The sequence below is a fragment of the Vicia villosa genome, linkage group LG3 (assembly GCF_029867415.1).
Source record: "Vicia villosa cultivar HV-30 ecotype Madison, WI linkage group LG3, Vvil1.0, whole genome shotgun sequence".
Lineage (NCBI taxonomy): Eukaryota > Viridiplantae > Streptophyta > Magnoliopsida > Fabales > Fabaceae > Vicia > Vicia villosa.
Window position 1 is genome coordinate 123647809 of NC_081182.1, and position 25615 is coordinate 123673423.

Genomic DNA, 25615 nt, shown 5'->3' on the forward strand with positions numbered 1-25615 from the left:
TGTACTCATTATTTATTTTTTATATACATTGTGAATAATATATATCGTAATCTATTTAAGAATCTATTTTGCACTCATTATTTATTTTTTATATACATTGTAAAAAATATTTGAATTTTTTTTTTGTAAAATATAATTTTTTTTTAATAAGCAATTGAATATAAGATATCGACGTCAAGAAAATATTAGGGAGTTTTGTTATAAAGTAAAGGTAATTTATACCAATCATAAAAAGAAATCCTACTATGGGTTCCCTATTACAACTCCACCTCCAAGAAAAAAACATGATGTTTGATATCACCTCATCAAAACTAAACAACCCGTTGTCAAAAATAATAGTGTTTCTCATCTTCCAAATACACCAAATTAGAGCTATCCATATAGTGTGTAGGGTAGCTTTAATGTTGATGTTTTTCACCTTTTCTTGAAAACATCTGAAGCTCTTGAAATCCTCTAAAGAGATCTTAACTTCATCGCCCAACCACGTGTAGATTCTTTTCCAAATCGCCTTTGTAACATGACAATGATAGAAAAAATGTTCCAAAGATTCCGGATGTATAGAGCAAACAATACAATCTATGGAAGTGAAATTAGACACACCTCTATTGGCATGTAGAACTTTGTTGGAATTAGATGATCAAACCTTTGAGTAATTCCTTATCGTTAAAGATGACAATGAAGAAAATTAGAACAAAACTAGGATTAGGGTTTGCGAAAATTAAAAGAGAAGAAGAAAGTATTTTCTGCAGAGTTTCTCTCTTCCCACAAACTGTGGAAATTCTGTTATTCACTTGCAACTGCAACTTCTGTGAATACAAGATTAATGACTTGATTACAAATAATGAGGGTTACTCCCTATTTATAGATTTAGGCTAGCCTTCTCCCTAAGCCAAAGCCCAAAACTATAAAAGCCCAAAATACCTATTTTGGAACTAAATCAAATCTAATCTATTTTAAATCTAAATCAAATCTATCTAAATTTAAAACAAACTTATGCGTAACAAACTGTTACAGACTTCGACACACCTTGTGTTCGAGTAACAACCTGCCTCGACACAAGCAATTACAAATTAACACACCACCTAATTCATTGTGTCTAAGCTATCCACATTCATCATAGCTCTTAGTCTTCTGAATATTTCGACCAGCACTCCCTTCGTCATGATATCTGCAATCTGATTCTCAGTTCTGCCGTGTTCCAAATTCATCTTCCCTTTAGCTACCTGCTCTCGAAGATAATGGAACCTCATTTCGATGTGCTTGCTTCGACCATGTGATATCGGGTTCTTTGCCAGATTGATAGCTGACATGTTGTCGATCTTCATGGTAATTGCTCCATGATCTTTACCTGTTATCTCTTTGACCAAGTTCACCATCCATGTTGCTTGACATGCACAAAGAGAAGCAGTTATGTACTCTGCTTCGCACGATGATAGTGCCACTACTGGTTCCTTTCTCGAACTCCAAGCAACTGGTGCACCACCTAGCATAAACACATATCCTGCTGTGGATTTTCGATCCTCAGCATCACTACACCAACTCGAGTCGGTGTAACCCATTAATTTGCATTCTTTTCCCTTATCAGCTGCAGGAAACAGAATGCCATAGTCGAGAGTTCCTTTCAAATACCTCAGTATCCTTTTCGCCGCTGCTAGGTGTGATACCTTTGACTTCTGCATGAATCTACTTATCATACCTACACTGTATGCTAAGTCAGGCCTTGTGTGACAAAGGTATCTCAATGACCCAATAAGTCTTCTGTATTGAGTTGGGTCGACATCCTCTTCATCTGGGTTCTTCGACAGTTGCAATCTTGTTTCAGCAGGTGTCGAAGTCGAATTGCATTCTTCCATCTCAAATCTCTTGAGAATTTCACTTGCATATCTTCTTTGATGCATCATTAAGCCTCTACTACTCTTGTAGAATTTGATGCCAAGGAACTATGAAATTTCGCCCAAATCCGACATTTCGAATTCCTTGCTGAGATCACCTTTAAAGCCTTTGATTTCTTTCTTGCAGCTACCTGTTATCAACAAGTTATCGACATAGAGACATAGTATAAGCAATTCACTCTTGCTTCTTCTTACATATACCCCATGTTCAGTTGTGCACTTCAAAAATTCTTTCTCCCTTAGGAAACTGTCGATCTTCTTATTCCAAGCTCTTGGAGCTTGCTTCAGCCCATACAGGGCTTTATGCAGCCTGTACACTTTTCTATCTTCGCCATGTTTCACAAACCCAACTGGTTGTGCAACATAGACTTCTTCGTCTAAGGGTCCATTCAGGAATGCAAATGTAACGTCCATCTGACACATGTGCCAATTGTTCATGTTCGCCAGACCAACAACCAACCTGATCGTTTCGATCCTGGTAAAAGGTGAAAAGACCTCATCGAAGTCAATTCCTTCCTTATGAAGAAATCCTTTTGCCACAAGCCTTGCCTTGTATCGAGTCACTTCACCTTTGGGATTACACTTCACCTTGTATACCCACTTCACATCAATTTCCTTCTTGCCTTGAGGCAATTCAACAAGTGACCAAGTATTGTTGTCTTCGATGAACTTCAATTCTTCATTCATAGCTTTCACCCACTTTGAATCCTTCAATGCCTCAGTTGCATTGACAGGTTTGACATCTGCGTAGAAAGCGTAATGTACCAGCTCACCTTCATCATTGACTACATCATCTGATGTAATCACACATTCTTGCAACCTTGCAGGCATGTGTCTTGTTCTCTGAGGTCTGCCTGAGCCTGCATCACCTCTGACTTCTTCTTGTCGAACTTCTTCTCTTTCGACTTCAGTAGCTGGTTCGTCATAAAGAATTCTCACTGAATCCTTCTTGACATTTTCAGTCCAATCCCATTCTTTAAGCTCATCTATGATCACGTCCCTGCTGATCACTACTTGCTTGTTCACTGGGTCGAACAACTTGTATCCTCCAGTCGAATGATATCCTATAAGTATCATTTGACTCGACTTGTCATCAAGTTTTCTTCTCAACTGATCTGGCACATGTCTATGTGATATAGATCCAAATACCTTCAGATGGCTCAAGCTAGGCTTCACACCAGACCAACATTCTTCTGGAGTAATTCCTTCTAGCTTCTTTGTCGGACATCTGTTTAGAATTTATGTTGCAGTCGACACTGCTTCTCCCCAAAATTCTTTAGGTATATGCTTGCCTTTTAACATACTTCTTACCATATTCATGATGGTTCGATTCTTCCTTTCTGCAGTTCCATTCTGCTGTGGAGTGTAGGGTGGAACCACCTCATGCACAATCCGTTCTTTCTCACATAACATGTCGAAGTCTTTCGACACATATTCTCCACCACCATCAGTTCTCAAAACCTTGAGCTTTCGACCACTTTGTCTTTCGACCATAGATTTGAACTTGGCAAATACCTCGATCACTTCACTTTTCTTCTTGATCAGGTAAGTCCATAGTTTTCGACTAAAATCATCTATGAATGTAACAAAGTATTTGTTACCTCCATTCGAATCCACCTGGATAGGACCACATACATCAGAGTATATGATTTCGAGAATAGCCTTCGACTTACTTCCTGCATCCTTGCTGAAGCTATTTTTGTGCTGCTTCGCCTGCACACATTCCTCACATACCTCGTTTGGAATGTCGATTTCTGGAAGTCCTGAGACCATATTCTTTCTTTTCAACTCTCTGATGTCATTGAAGTTGAGATGGCCTAGTCGATAGTGCCATATCCATTCATCTCTGCTAGCTGCAGTTGTAAGGCACTCATGCTTCATCACATTGAGTTCGATCTTGAAGGTTCTATTCTGTGACATAGGAGCCTTCAAGATTAACCTCCCATTTGCATCGACAACTCTCATCATCTTATCTTCGATCGAAACCTTGTAGTTCTTTTCGACCAACTGCCCAATGCTGAGTAAGTTGCTCTTCATGCCTGGTATGTACAACACATTGGAAATTACTGACCTCTTTCCATCTTTCCTCGTAATCATTACATCACCAATACCTTCAGCTGCTAGAGTATTGTCATTTGCAAATTTCACCATGTTCTTTATTGAGGGTTTTATGTTGATAAACCAATCTTTCCTTCCAGACATATGTGATGAGCATCCTGAATCCAAGTACCATTGGTCCTTGAATTTATCTTCATCTTTTGTTGTGACCATCAGCAACATCTCTTCTTCTTCTTGTTTTGCAAGCTTTGCCACTTTCTTGACTTTTATTCTTTTCTGGACAAACTGTCAAATAGTGACCATACTTCTGACAGTTGAAACATTGAATGTGACTCTTGTCAGGCTTTCGACCACCACCTCTTCCTCTACCTGCAGCACCACCTCTCTAGTTGCCTTGATATGAGGGTTTTATCTGATTCGACCAATTTCCTTCTTGCTGATTTCGACTAGTCGAATTGTTGTAGCCACCTCTACCTTTATTTCCAGTCCAGCTTCCTTTACCTTTCTTTTCGTTTTGCAAAGCCACATCGCTCTTCGACTTGCCTGCAGCTCTTTCAGCCATTCTTTGTTCATGAGATTCAAGCGTCCCTTGAATCTCTTCTTTTGTTAACTTTGACAAGTCCTTCGACTCTTCTATGGCTACCACGATGTGGTCGAACTTAGGGGCCAAAGATCTCAAAATCTTTGAGACAACAGCTCTTGTTGTTAATACTTCTCCACATATCTTGATTTGATTCACTAGTTCGTAATCCTAGTGAAAAAATCAGTTATGCTTTCGCTATCTTCCATCTGAAGCAATTTATATGTTCTCTTGTGAGTTTGTAACCTCACCTCTTTCACTTTTTCTGCACCTCCAAAATATTTTTCAAGAATCTCCCAAGCTTCTTTTGAAGATTCTATATCACTAACCTTTTCAAAATTATCTGGACTCAGACATTGATGGATTATAAAGAGGGATTTATAATCTTTCTTCTTCAATTCTTTATAGGCAGCCTTTTTCTTCCTCCTTCGCACCTTCTGCAAGCGGTTCTACCCCTTCTTTTACAAGATCCCAAAGATCTTGACAACAGAATACAACCTTCATCTGCTTGCACCAATTCTCATAGTTATCTCCTTTCAGAATTGGTAGTGTTGCTGGAAAATACCCATTCGGATGATTCATTGCCATCGCTATTCTTCCTGCCTTGAATCGATTAACCGGAGCTCTAGATACCAGATGTTGGAATTAGACTATCAGACCTTTGAGTAATTCCTTATCGTTAAAGATGACAATGAAGAAAATTAGAACAAAACTAGGATTAGGGTTTGTGAAAATTAAAAGAGAAGAAGAAAGTATTTTCTGCAGAGTTTCTCTCTGCCCACAAACTGTGGAAATTCTGTTATTCACTTGCAACTGCAACTTCTGTGAATACAAGATTAATGACTTGATTACAAATAATGAGGGTTACTCCCTATTTATAGATTTAGGTTAGCCTTCTCCCTAAGCCAAAGCCCAAAAATATAAAAGCCCAAAATACCTATTTTGGAACTAAATCAAATCTAATCTATTTTAAATCTAAATCAAATCTATCTAAATTTAAAACAAACTTATGTGTAACAAACTGTTACACACTTCGACACACCTTGTGTTCGAGTAACAACCTGCCTCGACACAAGGAATTACAAATTAACAAACTTTTAGCGGAAGTCTATTGATGAAGAATCTCCAAGCGAAAATCCTGATCTTTGCCGGAATGGTAATCTTCCAAATAATATCCAACATGTTAATGGTAGGAAGAGACCAAGCTAGCTCCTTTGCATTAGACACCAAAAGTGAAACACTAGACACCTTAAAATCTCCGTTAGAAGTGAGATTCCACCGAAACTCATCGTTTGCCAAATTGTCTGGCACTACACCTTGTAATAATGCTTTTAAGTCCCTTAATTCTTCAACAACAACGGTGCCCATGACGGATGAAAATTGGTTAAAAGCGTTCGGTGCCGAAGAGAGGGAGACATCTGTTCTGAAGATGGAATCCAAGTTCCATGAAACTATGCCATTATTCCAAGAAACGATGTCACTCACCGCACAAAGTTTGTTATTTGTACGAACAAACAAATGCGGAAAAGAAACACGGAGCGGTTGATCAATCAACCAACAACTATGCCAAAAAGAGTGTTATATCCGTTCTTGAACTCACAACTAACCCAATCGGTGAACCCTTCACCCAAATCTTCTTCTTTGAAATCGTTAAGAACAATGTCTCTCCACCATCTATAATCATCCCGATTTAGAAGTTCCTTGCTTGAAGCAAGTGCTTTTATCTTCGGATTATGGTACCTCACAAGTAAAAATTGACTCCATATAGCATTGTCCTCCTTTAATATTCTCCACTTCCATTTAAGGAGGAGAGATTTATTCATTTCTCCCACATCTCTAATGCCTAAACCTCCTTTTTTTTGTTTGCAAACGTTCTCCCATTTGACCCAATGAATGCATCTTGATTTTACATTCCCGCTCCATAAGAAGTTGCTTAGAAGGCTTCTTATCTCTTGAATTATTAAACTTGGAGCTTTATAGAAGGAAAGTGTGAAAATATGAATAGCGTTAAGAACGGAACCAATAAGAATCACTCTCCCTCCTATGGAAATACTTCTTCCTTTCCACTTGGTTAGCCTTGATTTCAAATTGTCAATCACTTCTTTCCACACTTTTTTCTTGTATGCGCCTTCCCCCACCCAAATGCCAAGGAATTTGAACGGGAAACAACCTTTTTTTGCAAGCTAAGAAGTTTGTTGCCAACTTGAAATACCAATCTCCTACGTGGGTTCCAAAAAGATTACTTTTGTTAAAGTTGATCTTCAAACCGGAAACCAATTCAAATCCTCTCAACAACACTTTTAGACTCCAAAGGTTGTCATAAGTAGGTTCTCCTAAAATAATAGTGTCATCCTATGCAGTAGATATAATCTTGTTAACAAAATAAAATAAATCAATTGTACAAAAAAAGCAATCTTTTATGATCGTTGACGATTCTTGTGTGAATATTTTCCACTAGAAAATTTCTTTAGCCACCTCCCTATGGGGGTCACCCCCAGCGAAAATCCCAAAATACCCCTACTTCGAAAATGAACTTCCGAAGCGCTTTTTTTTTTAAAACAAATTTCCATAATTCGGAAGTTCATCTCCGAAAACACCTCATGGGGGGTGTCTTCGGAGATGAACTTCCGAAAACACCTCATGGGGGTGAATTCGGAAGTTCATTTCCGAATTATGCAGAAACTGTGTTTTTTTTATGTTTTTTCTTAAACAGTCTCGCATTTTAATTAAACGCAAACGCCAAATAAAATAAGCAACAGATAAACTGAAAATACTAATACGATAAATAAAATCCAAATAATATATACAAGCCGAACCAAATAGTAATAGTGTGCGCAATATACAATCCGAAAACAAAAAATAAATAAACCCGACCACTACTGGGTGTGCCTAACCCTCTCACCCTGAGCCCTCCTCTGCCGCCTGTACCCCGCCGCACGGCCCGCATCAGTGACGATCGCCTCCATCACGGCGACTGCGTCTGGACCGCCCTGATGAACGACACCCCGATCCAAGGCGTCCCGCCCAAGCATCTCTATCCACTGGCAGATCGGCAGGAGATCAATGGCGTGGTCATCCTCGGCCTGCTGGTTCTCCAGGATCTCCTCATGTGCTGGCCTAGGAGCGCCGGGAACGTCAGGTCTCAGTAGAGGATGGGACACCCGGTAGAACCATGTGACATACCCCTCCTCACTGTGCCAGTCCTGTGTGACCCAAGTGAGACGGTACTCCTGCGGTACCACATGCTGCTGCCACTCCGCCCATATGGCAGTGAGTTGCACTCGGGTCATTGTGTCGGGAGCAGCCTCAAAGGGTGACCTGGGTATCCGCTGTACGAATCCAAACTGACGCATGCACCACTCTGGGAGATACCGGACCATGATGCCGGTCCCGCATGCCAACCAGCCTGAATATAGAGAAATGCCGTCAAAGGGGACAATCTGAGCGTAGTCGACGAACGGCCTCCAGGTGACGTCGTCGTGCATCGTGCGGTCCAAGTACAGACGGTATGGTCCCACCGCATCGTTCCCCCTCTAGAGAGCGTATCTGGCGGCCCTGGGCATGGCGTCCTCGTACGCAGGATTGATGTGAAAGTCATGGATGCGGGAGAAGTAGGAGATGATCCAGCTCTGAAACAGAAACACGATAATGTATTAAAAATAAATACGAAACATAAATAAATAAATAAATAAATACGATAATGTATTAAAATAAAACGTACCGTAAGCAGTGTGCAGGACTTGACCAACTGCCTCGTCCTCTAGTTGGAGGCCTCATTCAGCTTCTGGTAGAGGTATGCCAGAGTAGCTGCCCCCCAGTTCCACTGGTGAACGGTATCCAGGTCCATGAAGTAGCGGAGGTAGGTCACATCGACGTACCTGGCACTCTTGTCCACAAAGCATGTAGCGCCTACCACATGCATGTACCAGCACCGGAGAGCGCTGCCGCGGTGATATTCTGTGAACAGGTCGTTACCCGCACCCTCAGCCTCGGCAGCCGCGTCCAGATGATGCTCAAAATAAGTGCTCAGTATAGTGAACCGGACATGAGGCCCAGAAGTCGTGGCGCACTCATAGTGAGCAACCTCGTGCTCCATGCCCAAGTAGAGCATCATCCACTCAATGGCCTCCACCCTCTAGATCTTGGAGTGGGTCAACAGCGGCCCCCTAATCGGCAGGTGGAGAAGACACTGCACGTCGTGCAAGGTGATCGTCATCTCCCCAACCGGCAAGTGGAAAGAGGACGTCTCCTTGTGCCAGCGCTCCACAAATGCCCCCTGCATGCCGATGCTGATTGTGGTGTACCCCGTCATGCAGAGCCCGCTGAGCCCTGAACCTCGCACATGGTCGTTAAACCACTCAGCTGCTGGTTTAAACAGACCAAAAATCTTGCGGGCGTGGTTGACCATTTTCAGCAGCTCTCTCTCCTGTTACAAAAAAAAACAAATAAGCGACATATATTAAATAAGCGGACATATATTAAATAAGCGACAAATAAACGGTTAGATTATAAAAAATGGTGACAAATAAACGGTTAAATTAAAAAAATACCTCTCCCTCCCAGATCCGCCGAGCGACGTGATCGTGGTAGTGAATCAGCACGGAAGTGTCAAAGGGCCCTCCCGGATAGTCATCCTCCTGCTCATCCTCCTCCCCGGCTGGAGGGTCAACATCCGGTACACCCTTCGGCTCGTAGTATAGCACTGGCACCTCCTCCTCCTCCTCCTCCTCCTCCTCTCGCTGGCGGGAAGAAGATACCCGAGCCAGCCGACTCCTAGATCCTGAAGCAGATGTACCCTCTCCCACGTCCACGGGAACTCGCACACGGCGTTCCCGGCTCTGCCCACGTCCCTGGGTCGACGTCAGCTGCGCCGCCGCCCGCTCGCGTCTAGCCGACGCAGTCTGAGACTCTCTCCCCTGTCTGATGCGTGCTGGTTGGTTACCTGACATGTTCCTGTAAACAATTGAAATCGATTAATATGCGAGACAAAAGAAGAAACAAAAATAATTGAAATTCTGATACAGTTCGGAAGTTCATTTCCGAAAACTGGGATGGAGGTGTTTTCGGAAATGAACTTCCGAAACACCCCTGCGATGGAGTTCACCCTAATATACATTTTAATCATAGATCTTAAAATCAAAATGCTTACCGATTGAATGGATTTGAGGACTTTTGAATGTAATAGAGCAAGTAGTTGGAGCCTTTGAGGTAGCTTGGAACTGGTTTGCACAAAAATCTCTTGGGGTGTGAGTTTGGAAGAAGATTAGGGTAAATGATTAGGGGGAGGGGGCTGTTTTGCTTAATCTGCAAAACGCGCAGTATTTCGGAAATGAACTTCCGAAATGGTGTTTTCGGAAGTGCATTTCCGAAATAAGTCAATTTTTTTTAAAAAAAAAGGCGCTTTCGGAGATGCATCTCCGAAAACACCTTTTTCCTGCATTTCGGAAGTTCATTTCCGAAGTCAGGGGTATTCTAGGTTTTTCACCAGAGGTGAACTAGAAGGCTGGGAGGTGGCCAAAGAAATTCTCTTTCCACTATATAATACACTCAAATTCTAAATCCAACAATTGTGGTTTTTTATCGGTGGCATTGAAATATTGTTAGGGCTTCTAAGTCTTATTTGGATCCGCTTTTAATACTTATTTTAAAGCTACAACAGATGTATTTTTCCAACGTGGAAACAAACACACTTTTAATAATTATACTTTTTGTTGGTGGTGATAGGGTTTCTAAATCCAACTCTCATTGACTCAGTCAAGATGGCCCACTTTTATTCCAAGAATTTTTTTAAAAGAATCTGAGTTGATCGTGGAGTTTCCACCTATAGTAGTTTTGGTTCCATGATATTTTGTTAGATTTTGGAAAAAAAATTACTATTCTAAGAAACTACGTAATTTCTCCTTTCAGCTCGGCATACAAGTGTCTCTTTTTTTACCTTTACTAACTAGTATTTAATATTTATAATTTTTTATGAAAAATATGAAGCGTGGTCTGTGCCATCTATTATGCGATAGTATCTCCTATAAGATTGGCTTTTAAACCCAAAACACTGCCTTATTATTTTAGATAATATTAATATTGACATTTTGATCTTTGTGGTTAAGATGCTGTTGACATTTTTTATACCATATTTGGATATCTCTTGTTATGAAATTATCAATGATTTTGGAAAAATAGTAAGAAGTAAGATTATATAGTTTCTTCAAGTTGTTTGTTATCTTATTTGATTTAAAAACTTTAATTAAATGTGTACATGGTTATAGGGTGATATCTTATTTGTCTACCTAAGAATTGCATTTATGAGCAATTTTCATCACCACTCAAAATTTTGGTCAATATCAGCCAGCTTGTTTGTGTTAGTTTAACTCAGACGGATCTCTTTATTCTTTAGTAGGTCCGTCTATCTTTCTCTCTCAGCTGTAACTCAAATCATAGGTGTTTCTTGCTTATGTAATTTTCGTAAATTATATACAAAATATTTATAGATTTAGAAGGATGTTACAACTTATACTTATAATTCTTTTAAGTCCAATTCGATTTTAAAATATTAGGTAATTGTAAACTCTAATAAAATTTGTGTTCTTTATTACAACTTCAGAAATAGATATGTATTAGTTTTTGGAAATGCAACTAGTTAATTAATTCAAAATTCCCTACAATATTTTTCAGGCCTTTAAAGATGATTTATTTTTGTTCATCCATGACTATAGTGAGGGGTCATAAGATTTAGAGTCTACTATTGTTTGTGATTGTAAAGGATACTATTAAAATACTTGTTGCGAGGACACAATCAAAAAGGTCATAGAATTTTTGTGTAGATTCACAAACAAGAGACAAGTAATCAGAGATGGTATCACTATTCTAGAGTGGAACATAACATAAGTAAATTGGTGAAGACCCAAGGTTAAGAAAGTTAAGAATAATAGTTAAGATTTACAGTGAATTATATATTGGTGAGACAGGAAATCACACTTAAAATAATTGTAAAATAGTTATTAATATCATTTAATTTTAAATCAACTCAAGTGTATTATTCAAATGTTTGAATGTTTTTTAAAATTTTATTTAAAACATTATAAATATCTTCTTCATGAAAATTAAAGATTTTTTAATAAAAAAGTAAGTGGAATATGATTTTTTAAAGCATTTAAAAGTTCATGAAAACTATAACATTTATGATATGAATTTTTGGATAAGACACTTACCATGACACCTAGAATACAATATTTCAATTGTGTTTCAATCTTTTTAAATTTTTATATAAAACGAAACGAAAAATAAGAATTCAAAGTCACTTTTTTTATAATTTTTTTACATAAACTAAAAAATTATTTAAATTTAAATTAGAATATTTTGTTTAAACTAACTTATTCGTAATAGATAAAATTAATACTACTATAAAATATATATTTGATAATACTATATTACTACGATTATTTTGTCAATCGTAATAGTATCTCATTTTTATCGTGTCTGATTTTTTTATTTTATTAAAAGACTTTTTTATCATAGTTCATAATAAAATAGATTAAAAATTACAAATTTTGAATCATAATATCAACATTTTTACAATTTTTTAATAAAAAAAAAACATGTATGCCTTAACATGTATTTTAAATAAAAATTAAAAGAATTTAACTACGGTTGTTTTTCAAAGTTCCTTTTTTTTAATATTGTAGTATGATGTGTTTTATTTTGAGACATGTTAGATTCATTTCTAATTTGCAATGTACAGTCACTAATAAGTGTAAACACAAAATTCTTTATACTTAAATGCATAATATATTTTTTAAAGACTTATAAATTTAATTTTTATTGTTATAATAATATATTTGTGTGAATATCAATAATTGTTTATATGTTATAAAACCTATATTTCAATATTTTACATAATTAAAAGATTATAAAAATAAGTTGTAAAATAATTTGGATGAATTATTTTAAAAATGAATAAAAAGACATTTGTAATACTAATCGGTGATTAACATTCATCTGACAATTGTATAACCAAAATTTGATTAATAGTTTATCTGATAATTGTGGTGATAAAAAATGGTTTTATATTCATTTGTTAAATAAGTAATAACTTGCTTCAAAATTCAATTAAAATCTTTAAAACTTTTTCATGTTAAAACTTTATTAATTTTAATGATTTCCTTTGTTAAAAAAATTAAAATAAATCAATGTCAACAAGAAGATATCAATATAATCCATGTATGGTTAGTATAGAGTAAAATATGACCAATAATGAATAAAATATGTTTTTAAGAAAAGGTGTAAATTAAAGACAAACAGTCTCTTTAGTTTTTATTATGCATTCTCATTCTTTCTACATGCATGTAGTAGATACATGCATTAACCATTCTTTATATGTGCATAACTTACTGCAAAAAACTCTAATCACGCATTCCTCCGGCCCATTAACACAGTTATGCATATCGCACTACCAATTCATTAAAAACATGTCATTGCATTCTAATATCATCTATTGAACATTATTATAATATTCTAGTCAATATTGTACTATCGTAGTAATATTAACATGTATTTAAATTATATGTAACATAGACATAGACCATTTCTTTATTGGCATATTCTTGAAACATCACAGGATCGACATCTCTTATCATGTATATGTTTATGTTTAAATTTTATTTATCTTTCATTAACTAATCAAAGAATATGCATCAAAAGCTACACTTCTCACCAATTTATTTAAAATTGAGACTTTTAAATGCACGGCTAAAATAAATGTAGCATTTGAAAATTTGATAGTAGCTATCATAATTTCACCTGTATTGGCTCTACCACACTTTTCATTACCATTTACCATTAAAACAGATGTTAGAAAATTTATTTAAATAAAATGGATCGAGGCTAGAATTGTGAGCGAATCACTTTTTTTATATTATTTCAAGCACTCTCAAATTGTCTTAGAGTTTCTACGTAGGAATACCCAAGATAATGAAGCCTTTTATTAAATATGTGCAAGACCGACAAAAACTCGAATGTAGCGAAGAGTGTCTGAAATTTTCGGTGAAAATGATGTACTTTTTTGTTGTGACTTTATGAATCCGGAATGTGGTTTTAATAGGCCACTTTAGTATTGTTTCACAAGGTAGAGACCCTTGGTGAAACAATTCCTTTTCCAAAAGTTACAATGTTTGATCTACTGCAACATTTACCAAAAGTTGCATGTTTTCATTCTGCAACACTTCATAAAGTATTGTCAACTTTCGAATTCAAAATTCAAATGCACTAGCATATTTTTCTTTTCATTTTGGAACTCACTCGTATTATTAATTATTGTTAATAATTTACAACAATCTCCCACTTGTTCTAATAATGACAAGTCCAATTCCAGAATATAGAAAGCAAAAGAGTGTTAATACAGTTAGGTATCTTTCGATTTAAACTTAACCTTAGTAAAGACAATACAAAGCCTAATTGGAACGTTAGGTAGCTATGCTTTCAACCGTTATCCCATGTGATCAGACCGATGTTACTATACACACACTCTTTAAAGGTTCTTCGCCTACATATCTCGCCTAACACTATTTATGGCCATGTGCTTTTCCTGTTTTCATGAATTTTTCATGAGAGAAACTCCAACTCTCACTTTAAGACGACACTATCTCGAAATTCATATAGGTGAAGTTTCATTTGTGTATATTTTTTGAGATACATATCCTCGATATAGAACTTCATTAAGAGTTTCTTGAAAACTCAACCCTCAATATGTAATAGTCAACATTGTCACAGAATGTTGCACAAACATCAAAATCAACAAATTGATGTTACCCATTGAATCTTAGTTAATGAACTAGGAAAATATCTCATTTTTAAACCTTCATCGTTGATAATGTCACCAGCTTCTGTCTCGTACCTAGCTACATGTTCAACGGTCGACTATTTGTTTCACCTGCAAATTTAGTGAACTTAGGTACCTTACATCCCCTGGGTATTTCCGCCTATCGAATATAACCAGGAAAATGTGATGAATAGTTAGGCCTATGTAAGCTAACGATGAGCCCACTACGTGCTAAGACCTCCTTGACTACATTTGTTATGTTATTACGCCCTAACATATTTTTGGCATTTCTGAGTACCCTATCTGCGTCCTGATACCTTCTAACTACTACTGGTATAGGCTCGCATTGTTCGACAAGTTCCTCGTCTTCGTAGGTAACTGGTTCCACTACATGAGGCCTAAAAGGACGCTCTTCGTTACCTAGAGGTACATCTGCTTCTGGTCGATCAACATTCAACCCTAACGGCCTATGGCGCATTTAACTGGTTGAATGCCAAATGACTCAAGCATTCTGTCTATTTGGTCAACCATGGGATTGAAAATAACCCCCATTTGTTGAGTTAAGTTATGCACTAATTCTAAGTTACTTTCATCCATTTGTTGCCTTAACGCCATCACTGAAATGGTATTCAAGGATGGTGTGTACTGGGGCAAATAATTGACTCCACCTAATCGACCACCTAACCCTGTGGTCAATGAAGGCATCGTGGCATAACCTCCTTGATGGCTTGTAGCCATAATGTTATCAGTGTAAATGGATACGTTTGACTAAAATCCAGTCATCATGGTCTGAGGTATACCGTATTGATATTGCCCAAAGGGCAGTGAACCCCCTTGGAAAAGTGCTCGTGTAGAAACTTACTGTCGCACTTTGGGTTGTGGCGCTCATCGACATGGCATCCACATTCTGTGCAGAAACTTATGTGTGTGAAGGATTTGAAGTGTTTGTATCTGTGCTTGAACGTGACATTTTGGACACTTTTTACCACTTCTTAAATTCATACACACATAATAATAGAAAATAAAGAAATAACTTCTACAATGATTTGTAAAAAAACAAAAACTTTAGCATTGTCCCACCAGGTGGGCCATTTTGTTTACCTTGAGATTTGGTAAACTTTGTTAGTCTATTTTTAAAGGTTACTTGCGAGATCAACCAGAGAATCTCATAACAGTACTTTTGTTGTTTCAAGAGTTTTTTGTAAGAAGTTCTTTGGTTCTAGTTAGAAAATGAAGGTGTTCGACACGGTGTCTAACACACTTAGGATTCAACAGTGATGTTTTTATAAACTTATTTGAAGAAAATCAAACCACAACATAAACGAAGGTGTTCGACACGGCGTCTAACACACTTGGAATCGACAGTGATATTTTTGTACGCGCATTTGGTGAGAATCAAACCACAAATGAACAAAGAAAACAACAAGAGTAAAAGGTAAATGACATAGCATTAAATTTTGCATGAAAAATATATGGTTCAAACGTACATAGCCCTGGCTTGACACATTTCACTCTTTCTCTTGGGTACTCTGAGTGTATAGTGTGTAGGCATTTGTAAATTGTGAACCTCTTAAACTATGTACAAATTTCTTTATTTATATTGCATAAAAAATAACTACTTAGTGGAGGTTTTCGACTCCCTTAAGAACTCCATGTTCTTCAACTCAGCTTCCATCACACAGCTCCACGTTCTCCATTAAGGCGCATTTTTCCCTCCAAAACACTCTCTTGCGTGATATAAGCTGTTTTATTTGAATTAATGGGATTTCAACCCATTTTTTGACTTTCTGGCGCTCCTAGGCCCAATAGGTTAATTGACCCTTTTATCTTCTAGTCGACCAAGTGTGGTTCGACCTAAGTCTTTTGTCTTCAAAATCCTTTCTTTTCAGATGCCATATCATTTTGGCTGGATTTTCCTCCTAGTCGAAAATCCTTGCCAACAAAAGCTCAATGCAACAATTGAGTGGAACCAAAGAGTCCGGAAAAGAAGGTGATGCCAAATCCCATGGTGATAAAATAAGCATAGAGACAAAAACAACATCACAAATGCCGAGCCAAAAACCCTTTGTGTATCCTTTTTATTTATTTATCTAACCTTACCTAAGCCCCGTTATAACCCAAAGATCTCCAAAAGTGTGTGAAATTTGTCTGTGTCATGAAGGTAGAATTAATTCAAAGTTAAGAGTTGATATTCCATATACTGAATTTTGAGCGCAAAACACTTTAACCCCGAGAGATTTGGTGAGAAGTGTGAAAAAGCTTGCAGGTGAAGAAGTACTTTGATGTGGAAGTGTAGCGGACATTTCAGATCGAAAAACCGGAATCTTGACCGGGAAGGTGGAAATCTAGTTGCAAATAACATTGGTTGTATTGTGGTAAGAACGAATTTCGAGGTGTCCTCTTTGTTGTCTCTTACATTACTTGAGGACAAGCAATAAGCTAAGTTTGGGGTTGTGATCGGTGACCAATTCTACTTAGTTTTCGTCACTTATTCGGTACAAATCCATCAATTAAGTAACACATTGGTTTATCTTTTATCGTTTTCTTTCAAGTGTTTTATCTTTCATAATTTGTAGTATTGCATTGCATTATGTTTAAGATTGTGTCAAGTAGATGCGTTTGATGCCTTGGTTTGGTAGTGTTAGTGTTTCAAGTACAAGTGAATAGTCCGAGGAACGAGTGAGAAGACGCGAGTAATTATGCAAGGTTCAAAGATGAAGTTTGGTCAAGAATAGAAGTCTGACACGGGTGTCCTTGTCACCTGACACGACCCGTGTCAGAAGGCGTATAGAAGACCCAAAAGAAGACAAGAGGAGAAAACATCAGAGGCCTGACACGTGAGCCCATTGTCGCTACCATAAAAATAACCAGAGTCTCCACTAATATATTTATCTCATAAAGAGAAAGGAATATCAGCTAACCTCAAAACAAAGAACACAAATCATACGACCAGAGAACAGGGTACACGAGTTGGTTACATAAGGGGAAGGTATTAGCACCCCTCACGTCCGTCGTACTCGACGGGATCCACCTATGTTTGTTTCTAATCAAAGGGTGTCTATTAATGTCTTAAGCCTAATTCCAAAGGGAAATGCGTGCAAAAAGAGGAAAGAAAACACAGGTGTAATACGGTGAACTGACTTTTTGAAATGTTGCGGTATGCAATAGTCGCCACCGACTTTTATTTTATCCAATTGGTAAGGAAAAAAGAACAGGAAAGACCTTTGAAAGATTTTGAGTTCGGGGGGTAGGTTATACAAAGGGAAGGTTTAAAGCACCCTTTGTATCCATGGTTATCCATGGGCTCTTAATTGCTTAGCTCACTTTTGAATGTTTGAATTGTTTGAAATGTGTCGTGTGTGAATTGAAAATATTTGAATAAGGACTTTAACTTGTAAATAAGCGTAGCCTTTTTGAATTGATTTGAAAAGGAGGTGTGAAAAGTATTTTGGATTTTTGTATTGATTGTGAGCAAGCATTTAAGAACACCTACCCTAAGATTGTCTTTCTTGGTCTTTAAGTCTTTCGGGCAAAAGGATCAATCCATACCATGAGATGGCAGAAAGTCTTTCAATTGGATGTTCGGGTCATCGAGAATAATCGTTCGCCACAAGACTGTCCCTACCATAAAGAGGGAAGGTAGTCTCGGGGAAGGACATAATAGTCATTTAGGCAATAGTAAGGATACCTTAGCAATCGAAGGGACTACCACCATTTTATCGAGGGACGAGATCATATTTATCGTAGGCATTTCGAAGGGATTATGATCTTTTATCGGAGGGACATGGTGATTTTGAATCGAAGGCAGCAAGCTAAGGTATCCCTATATCCGAGGGACTTGACTATTTTTAGTATAATTAGAGGCAACAGGCAACAACAGGCAGCAAGAGGGATAACCTTAAAGGTGTGTGTGTGCACCAATCATGTGATTCAGTTCATATATTTTATCTTGTAATTAGTGAGCTATGTTAATTAACAGGCTTGTACTCCCTAGGATTACTAACCACGCAGTTAAATAACAGTTATATTGTGCGAAATTTAAAATGCGGAAAGTAAAGTCCCACGAGGCTTCGGGATAGGGGATTACATAGCCAAAAAACCCGGGGAAACGCGGAAAATAAAAGGCAGAAATTTAAATGTCCTAAGCTATTACAAGAAAACTTATTGTGACCTACACATATTTTCTAGAATTTAATGAACAATTAAATAAATAATTAAATGAATAAAAATTATAAGTAATTAAATGAATACAAAACACACATGCGACAATCATAGAGTATGAGATGAGAAGATCGCGAATTGAGAAATTAATGTTTGAAAATAGGTGAGATAAAAACCTAAGTCTAAAGGTTATTACTAAATTAATTATAAGCCTAAAATTAAATCAAAGTTGAATTAATAAAACCTAATTATTAAATTAATTATAAACCTAAAATTAAATCAAAGTAAAATTAATGACACCTAGTTATTAAGTTAACTAGACGTCTACCCGTGCGATGTGCGGAAAGTTTTATTAAATTATAATTGATAAATAATTATTATTTAGATAGATATAAATATATTTTTATTGATATTTTATATTGAGTTTGTTTTTTATATAAAAAATTAACAATAATTTAATAGATTACAATTTATAAATATATATTCAATACTAAGAATGCATCTGTGGCGGAGCCAGGAATTTTATGTAGCCTGGGCAAAAACTTTACACCATTGATTATTCATCTATTTTAATTTTCACATCATATTTTTACTAATTTTACCCTTGATTTTGTCTAAAAAACGACTATTAAATTGGGGGGAGTACAAAGAAAATTTGGGTTGAGCCTGAGCGTCTGCCCGGGCTAGCTGGGCCTCGGCTCCGTCCCTGGAATGTATTATAGTAATATTGAACATTTTTTAAAAAAAGTCTTTATTCTTATACCATTCATCTTTTATTTGAAAGAAGTTTAAATCTCCCACATTATCTATTAGTTCATAATATTGAAAAAATACCATTATTAATATAATTCTCTTTAATATTAATATATCAACTTAAAATGTGAATTAAAACATTTAAATTAATATAATATAAACACATTCAATACAAAGAGTTTATTAAGGTATTACAATTTTTATTTATTAAATTGATTTACATCATATCAACATTTTCATGAGTGGTTGTCATCTCCCCAATCAGATTTAAATTAATAATAAACAGAATCACATCTTATCTTATTAATAAAATATATAATATTATATAATTATAAATTTAATTTAAATGAACGAAAAATAAAATAAAATAACAATAATGAGAGGGCAAGACCTAACTCACTAAATTTTCAAATAAAATAAAAAATAAAATAAATAAGAAAAGCATAACAAAACAAATAAAAATTGAAAAGATAAATTAAAAATAGGAAATCATAAATTTGGAGGTCAAAATGGTTTTTGAGAAATTTTTCCAAATAAAATGTGATAGTGTGTTTTTAAAAGTTGACTATTCTACCAATTAATACAAAAATAGTAATCGATAAACAAAAATAAAATATTATATTAAAATAATATTTTTATGACACATTTAATGAAGAGTTAAAACAATTGGAAAAAAATGAAAAATAAAAGATGATAAGTGATTACGGAATAGAAAAGAGATGTTTATATATTTATAATAATAATTAATGTCAAATTTATCATTTTCTAAAAGTTGATTATTCTATCAACTAATTGTAACTCATAAACAAAACTAAGTATTGTATTATAGTATTTTTATGGCACCTTTAATGAAAAGTTGAGGAGATGAAAAAAAACTGAAGAAGAAAAAAAATATAGGTGATTAAAAAATAGAAAAGAGATTGATATGTATTTATAATAATTTACACCAAAATATATTACTGCTATTAGAATTAGAATTAGAGTAATACTAAAATTAGAAATAAAGTTAAATTATTATAATATTAATATTTTTTTTCTAGAATTATAGAAATATTAGTATTTTCTAGAGTTATTTATTTTGTATTTTAATATGTTGTCATTTTTATAATCATGTTCAAATGCAATCAATTGAAGTGAATAAAAATATTAAATATAGTATATCATAATATAAATATAAATATGTTTATTGTCATAAATTTATTATAGTAATATTGGACACTATAAAAAATATCTTTTTCGTTATATCACCTATGTTTCACTTAGGTGACATTTAAATCTCATACAATATCTATTTAGTCCATAATATTAAACAAAAATAGATAAATACTAATATAATTCTCTTAAGTACAATCAACTTAAAAAATAAATTAAAATTTTAAAACAATATAATATAAACAACTTCAATACTATAAATTTATTCTCATAATATAATTTTAATTCATTAAATTAATTTATACCCATATCAATATTAATTAAATTTAAATTAATAATAAACTCAACCACATCTTATAAACAAAATATATATTATATTTTTAATTAAAAATTCAATCTTAACTGACACAAAAAATTACAATAGTGCAAAGTCCTATGACACTAAATTAACAAAAGAAAAAATAAAAATAATGACAAAAATAAAAGAAAAAAAATAAATCTAAAACATGGAGCATCTATAACAAACAATTCTAATAATTAATTATTATTATTAATTAATAACAATTGCGAATAAGAGATTAGTAAAGTAATATGAAATGATTTTGATAAGTAAAAATAATAATAGGAAATAATATATTCAAAAGTTTGTTAGTAAAATATAATTATATTTTTAGATAATTAAATCATTAATAATAATTATTTAATAGTTAATTTAAGGTTTATAAATGTCAATTATTATCCTTATAATATCAAAAACTTATGTTTTTATTTTGTTCTAAAACTTAAATTTACGTTTTTCATTTAAAGGTTAATTTGTAATTTTATAAATATAAATTTAAAAAATGGAAGTATTCTTAGTCTACCACACTATAACAAACAATTTCAATAATTTATATAACATGAACCAATGAGAGAGTAGTAAAGTAATATTATATAATTTTTACAAATAAAAAAAGAATAGCAAAAAGTTTCAAAAGTCAATGTAATATATATATATATATATATATATATATATATATATATATATATATATATATATATATATATATATATATATATATATATGAAGAGGGTTATATTGAATCCAAGAGTAAGTGTTCAACACTTACTCCAAATTATAACTATTGATTATCATTAATCCAACGGTTTTAATTAAAGTTTTATATAAAAAATATTTCCAAAAATAATTAGATTAAATGATCAATTAAAACCGTTAGATTAATGAAAATAAATGGTTATGATTTGGAGTAAGTGTTGAACACTTACTCTTGGAGTCAATATATATATATATATATATATATATATATATATATATATATATATATATATATATATATATATATATATATATATATATATATATATATGGGAGCGTATCCGGTGAGAACTGATATCTTTTATGAGAAACGAGAACTATCAATATCAACCATTAGATTTAATGAACGTTTAAGATTTAATAATTTCACATAAGGAGCATTTTATTGAATCTTTTCTATCATGTTTAATATTTTCATAAAAATATAATCTTACCTAAAATATTTTTCAATATGCTATTTAATTTTTTAATATATAAAATTTAATTATTCCCTCATATCTGCACAATTTTTTTTAACTCTCTTGATTCTTTATATCTATTGCAAAATAAAATTATATATTTTTTTTGTTATGGAATTGTAATATTATTTATGTTACTAAAATATACATAAAATATACACAATTTTTTTTATATTATTATTTATTGTATTGTTAGAGAATTCCAGATATTATTATTGATATAAAAAATCATATTTTATTTTTTGAATTGTTAAATATTTTTTGGATATTTTAATTTGCTTGATTTCTTTATTTACCATTTTTTTTTAACTTTACAAATTTTACAATGATGACTATTTTAAATAAGTTTTACTATTGTTATAAACTTATAATATTTTATTAATTGTGGCCTCTTTTTGATATTAAACTAGAAATTTTAATTTTATTATTTATTTAATTTTTTTCTGATATGAAATTATCATTCTTGCAAGTAGCATATTGAAAAATATTTTCATTCTTACAAGAATGATAATTTTATATTGAAAATAAATAAATAAATAATAAGATTAAAATTTTAATTTGTCTATAGTTAAGAGGGATCATAATTATTAAAATATTATAACAATAATATAAATTATTAAAATAGTCACAATGGTAAAATTTATAAAAATAAAAATTTCCAAACACGCAAATAAATAAATCAACAAAATTAAAACACTGGTAATACTTTTACATTTTTTAATATTTTTAATAAAATATAAAGAATAAATTAAATGAAAATATTTTTTTCTTATAAAAGAAAAAATTTTAATCAAATAAAAATATAGATGATAAATCAATAATGTATTTTTATTTAGTAGAACTTGTTAAAATTATAATTTCCTAATAAGTCATCTAAAGTAAAATATAGGTTATATTTTCAAATTTTTCAATATTTTTAATAAATGAATATATAGGTGATAAATAAATAAAATTCTTAGTCAACAAAAATTAAATAAAGTTCTACACCTTAGACATGTCAGTTTTATCATCATGTCTATTTTAATAAAATAAATTATATCAAAACTCCCTAACAATAAAAAAAAAATATAGAGTATGATTTATTTTTTTATAATAAATTTAAAGAATCAAGAGAGTTTTAAAAAAAGTTCGAGATAACATGGAAAAATTAAAATTGATATGTTTTTGATATAATATTAAATAGCATATAGAATAATATTTTTGGTAAGATTCAATTTTTATGAAAATTTTAAATATTAAGAATAATAGAAAAAAATTCTATAAAGCATTCTTTATATGGAATTATTAAATCTTGAGCATTAATCAAATCAAATGGTTGATATCGATAGTTCTCATTTCTCGCAAAAGATATCAGTTCTCACCGGATACGCTCCCTATATATATATATATATATATATATATATATATATATATATATATATATATATATATATATATATATATATATATATATATATATATATATATATATTTGTACACAAAAAATATTATCATAAATAATTTATATTTCAAATTACACACAAACAAAAAATAAACTTTCTGTATTTCCAAATTTATGGTAGATGCTATCTCTAATTTATTATAGTATTTTATTTCAATCTAAATATTATACTTTTTAATTTTCTTATACAAATATAAATTGAACCATTATTCCATATGCATTTATTCAAATTACGTATAATTAATACATATAATGCTCATTATAAAATATATTAAAATATCATTAAAATAGCTTATGATAAAATTACAAAAGTTTGAGAAATAATTTTTACTCTACCATGTTTAAAACTCTTACTCTAAACATAGCTTACAATAAAATTATAAAAGTTTGAAATTCTTACTCTAAACAAAAGTTTGTGACATTTAAAATTCTTACTCTATTTTCAAATTCATAGTAGCTGATACCTTCTGCTTAAATGTTCTTCGGCTTGATCTTGTCTTTATGTCTAATATTTTAGTTTTATCAAAATATTATATATACTTTTCCATATAGTTGATATGAATTGAACCATCAATCCATCCGTACTCCTACAAAATATGTATAATTAGTACCAATAATATACATTATAAAATATATAAAAATATCATAAAATAGATTCACTATTATATTGGAAGAAAACAAAGCTCACAATGAAATCACAAAAAAGTTTGTAATGAATGGATTGTTTATAATGTATATATATAACTAATTCACCCAAATGTTTTTTATTTTTATTTAAGGTTGAATTGAAATATTGAGAATTAAATTGATAGATGTACATTAAAAAAAAGATAGTTTATGACAATTATGATCATTATGATTGTTTCAATATTTCTGTTTCAATCAACTTTAACCCTTTTTAATATAAATAAATCAGTCAAACATTTTTTTATTTAAGGTTAAATTGAAAAGTTGAGAATTATATTTATAAATGTACATTAAAAAAATGATAGTTTATGATAATTATGATCATTATGATTGTTTCAATATTTCTAATTCAATCAACTTTAACCCTTTTTAATTTAGTCAATTATTTTTTAATGTAAATTAAATTTAATTCATTGTGTCAATTCTTTTGTTATTCTATGTGAGATTTTTTTTATATAAATTTTTCTTTCTTTGCAGACATAACTAATACCTTGACAATATTTTATGTAAAATATATTCTAAAATTTTTATATTATTTTTTAAAATTTTATATACTTATTATTTAAACCTAGATTATAGTAGATAGAAACTCTTTTAATTTTGGTCGAAATATTTAATTATTTAGTTCAAATTTCTATCAAAAATATATATTCAAGAATTGTATATATTAGATACATTTTTAATATTGATTATCAATTGGGAGATTCATTCAATAATGATAATGAAGAAAATAATATATATATAAATATATATATATATATATATATATATATATATATATATATATATATATATATATATATATATATATATATATATATATATATATATATATAATATTTATTTTTTGAGATTTTTTCGTATTTTTCATAATATTTAATTATTGAGATCAAAATTCTATAAAAATATATATTCGAGAATTAAATATATTCTTTTTTAAAAAATATTAAATAATAAATATTATTATTATCATTAGATGCCACATAAACATTAGGATTATAATATAAGCATTAGGATTATAATATGATGCATTGTAAGAATTAGGGTTAGAGTTTTGTCCAAAATTGTCATCATGACAACTTTAAATTTTTAAGTAGATTATAAACCTAAAAAAAACTAAATTTGTTTTTTTTTTTTTTACTTTACTAGAACTAATTCAATTAAAATTAACATAGTGGCAATGACTAAATATGAATAATTAAGAAACAAAATGATACTAACTAAATTAAGTAGGACAAATAACATGAATTATAAGTTAGAAATATTAATATGATATTAAAACAATTAAATAGGATGGCAAGAACACACCTGGGAGCGTGACTTATCAGCATGTGGAGAGAAGTTCTTCAAACTTAAAGCACCGACCATTAGAAAATCGACACATGGTCATGAATTAATATAAATAAAAAGAAAAAATTATAGGATAACTAAGATATAGAAATCAAAGAAAATGCACGGCTCCTTCTCCATCTTATCTTCTCCTTTAGATCTAACACAATTCAAATGCTGCAATCAAATTTTTTTCT